Genomic DNA, 3,778 nt, shown 5'->3' on the forward strand with positions numbered 1-3,778 from the left:
TACTGGCGGACATAATCTCTGGTGGAATCAGTCCCCCGGGCCGTACCTGACAAGGAAATGGGGGCACCTCGCCTTGACAATCCAGTCAAGAAGTACATGTCCTCTATGGTCAAGGGGATGGACTTTCCCCTAATCTGGAATACTTGGTTAATAGGATCCCAAGCATCAAGCATATACTGCAACAAAGTGATCTGTGCTCTCATGCTAGAGATACGGAAAAACTTCAGCAGGCCACAGTTCCGCAGCGCGTTCACCGTGACAGGGTCATGGAGGGTGATCATGTCCTCCTCTTCATCTTCTCGTTCTCACCATGTAAGGGACATTTTGTTCAAAGTTCCCTGCAAAGCAAACAAGAGAAGGAGTAAGTTCCTGATTTTGATGAAAAACTGGCGAAAATTCATCAAAAAATGAGCTGGAAACTCAGTTTTCTGAGCCCAACGCAGGCAGAGAGTGTCCCACCTGCGCTAAAGGTCATACTGCCTTAAGGCAGCTTGACATTCAGCGCAGGTTTCGAATGGGGAACCTGCGCTGAAGTTAGGGCGCCCTGGCAAAACCTCTGAGGCTCAGAAAGACTGAAAAACAGGCATAAAATTGGAAAAGGAAGCCATGAAAAGAAAGAGCTAGGGTTTAGCTCCTACCTGGTCCAGACGGCGCCGAAAATCGTCTGCAGAATCTCCCGGAATCAGCTGGCGAAAATCAAGGGGAAAGAGGCACCTCCAGAGCTCCAACAAACCAAATGCAAATGAAATGGTAAAATGAGAGGTAAAAACACCTTTTAATGGATTTTTACGTAGTTCAAAGCGAAATATTAGGGTTATAATCTCATTTTCATGCAAATATTATTCATTTCTAACAAAGTTTGTTGCAGCAATTGAAAATGCAGTTCTGTCCTTGAAAAAAGAAAAGCTAGTAATGGTAAAAAATCAAAATTTGACCATATAATCGAGCAGTTTTAGCATAAAGTTCATGCTCGTTAAAAAATAAACGCAAGATTCGAGCAGTTTTAGCACATAGTTCATGCTCATTAAAAAATAAACATAAGATCGAGCAGTTTTAACGCGGAATTTATGCTCGTTAAAAAATAGAAAAGCGATTGTGAGCAAAAGTTTCCTCCAGAGTTCAAGCTCATTAAAAAATGAACCTATCCCGGTAAATAACCATTGTGATCGCAAATTTATTAGCCATAAAAAGCCTTGGTCGTGTTTTGCACCTGCCACCTCCATTCCATTTGGCCAGTCGTTCACCTCCATATGATTGTTTACCTATTTTGAGGAACAGCTGCGAAGAGTGATTTCACCTAGCCATCCTTGTGACACGGCCGTGATTGGAAAATTCCAACCTGTACCTGGTGTTAGACTCCGTCTCATGTCAGAGATTGATTCTTCTTCAAAACCCTGTTTTGAAGAAGAAATCATTAATGTGTTGTTTTAAATTATGTAATTTATGCTCCAGCTCTGGATTATGTAATTTATTCTCTCTAGCTCTTCAAAAGGCAGCAGCAAACTTCAACGCTCCTATCCCTGCACAAGCACAATTTGAAACATCATCAGCAATCAGAGGCAAAAAGCTATTTGGAGGGCGCCATCTGCATTATTGGAATAGGATACCAATCTTCATCTGGATTGAATGTTTTTTTCAACAGTTTTTATGTTCAGTGACTAAAGTCGATTACTTCACATTGCGCCATGGCTTCATCTCTGCACACTTAGCTCCAGGAAGCAGATTTAATTTTCACAAATATATTGAGAGATCCCTGGATGATGAATTCAAGACAGTTGTTGGGATTAGCCTTCCATTATGGGTTTTTACTGTGATATACTTACTTCTCAACGTGCATGGTTGTCAGGCATACTTCTGGTTAAGTTTTTCTCCTTTGATTATAATTCTATTGGTTGGAACTAAACTGCAAGTAATCATAAGAAAGATGGCACCAGGTTGCCAAAAGTAACATGAAGCGGAACAAAAGATCGGGTACTGTCTCTGGATTTAAAAGAGGAGAATCTTCAAATCAAGGATCCTCCCCAGCGCATTTGCTACACAGGGACAAAACAGTGGGGTATCTGGATAGAAGACAACCTTATCACTCAGATATGAAATGTCAGACCTTGGAATGCTGGGACCGAAAATCGAAGGATTTTGTAGCTATCAAAATTTTTCGTGGCGTACAAAAATACCGAGAGGCAGGAATGATCGAAATTGAAGCGCTTCTTGAAGTTTCTAAGTATGACAAAAATAGCACATGGGTGTTAAGGGATTTTCAGATGACTTCAAACGGTGGCCAAAGTCCAGTGCAATTAAGATAATTGATTTTGGAAGTATGACATTTGAACATCAAAATCACACCTCAGTTGTTGCTACACGGCATTATCGAGCTCCGGAAGTCATTCTGGGACTTGGATGGAATTACCCTTGTGATATTTGGAGTATAGGGTGCATACTTGTGGAAATCTGCTCGGGAGATACTTTGTTTCAGACCCATGAAAACTTGGAACATCTTGCTATGATGGAAAGGGTTTTAGGAGCTTTGCCACGGCCTGAATTGGCCTGGAACAAGATTGAATTGGCCTGAAGGAGCATTTTCTAGAGAGAGCATCAGAACAGTGAGAAAATTGCCAAAGCTTAGGGATTCGATAAAGCAGCGTGTAGACCATTCAGCGGATCTTTTTATAGACTTGTTGCAAGGCCTTCTTCGGTTTGAACCGTCTGAACGTTTGACAGCTTTGCAAGCTTTGAGACATCCATTCTTCATAGAAGGACCGAGATATGGGTACAATTCGTGAGTGTATGCATTCGACAGTTATTTGGTTGGATCTCCATGAGGCAATGGGTTGTATTTGTGGCCGGAAGAGTCAAGAAAATGTCAATGTCCTCATCAACATACAGTATGCGCGAGCCATAGCAGCGGCACGGAAGATTGATTATCATAGAGCCCACCATTTCAGTTATAAATAAGAGTGGCTACCACAACATAGCTGATAGACTAATGATAAAGTCCGATGACAGTGCTGTGCTAAGGGAGTTGAAAGCAACAAACAAAATTCAAACTTGTTTACGAGGTGGAGGGAGATAATATCAGAATTCTGAATTCAACTATCAAGGAGATCAAAGAAGTTGCTGACACCGTAACATTAAGTAGAGGCGGTTTTCCAGAGTCCTGGTGGTTACCTTACAGGGAACATAGATAATGTCAAGCGGTTGCACCTGCAAAATATATCAGTCTTTGTCTCTTATCTCAGAAACGAATTTACGACTTTAGCCTTCGATTATCTCTCAGATCCAACATTGGAAATTAACTCCCTTGTCAACTTCGCCCAAGTAGATGGACTCATCACAGATTTTCCAGCAACAGCATACCCCAGAACATTGAATCCAGGCGACCGCTATTCAAACGGTGCCAGAACAACAGAATAGGATTCGACTCCTATTTCCCCAGATTGTAATTAATGTTTCAACTGGATTTGCGCTCCATGTGTCAGTCATCAGAGAATTTTAGGGAAAGGTTGTTCTATGTTTAGCTTAGATGAAACGCCCATTTCTAATTTTTGTAATTGTAACAGCGCAGAGATCTGGGGCGCAGTTATGAAACCCAGAATGTGCAAAGTGACATACAGATTCGACTGCTCATGTTTATTTTCAGTAATTGGGAGTGACACCTGTAATGACACTAATGCCACCGCTTCATCAGTTTTCAACAGTTCGAGTAGAAGAAGGAGCGCATTTTTATTTTCAGAAAGAGCTGATTGTTTCTGTTAGTTTATTTATTAATAATGATAAAAAC

The 3,778-nt window shown here is 41.2% G+C and overlaps 1 pseudogene; it reads left to right on the forward strand.

Annotated features, from left to right (window-relative positions):
- The first annotated feature begins 2,239 nt into the window (after window positions 1-2,239).
- Window positions 2,240-2,780, forward strand: LOC149228454 (serine/threonine-protein kinase AFC1 pseudogene; annotated as a pseudogene).
- The last annotated feature ends 998 nt before the right edge of the window (window positions 2,781-3,778 follow it).

This window comes from Pinus tabuliformis, chromosome J (genome assembly GCF_031772625.1).
Source record: "Pinus tabuliformis cultivar Carrire ecotype Pingquan chromosome J, CPIR1, whole genome shotgun sequence".
Lineage (NCBI taxonomy): Eukaryota > Viridiplantae > Streptophyta > Pinopsida > Pinales > Pinaceae > Pinus > Pinus tabuliformis.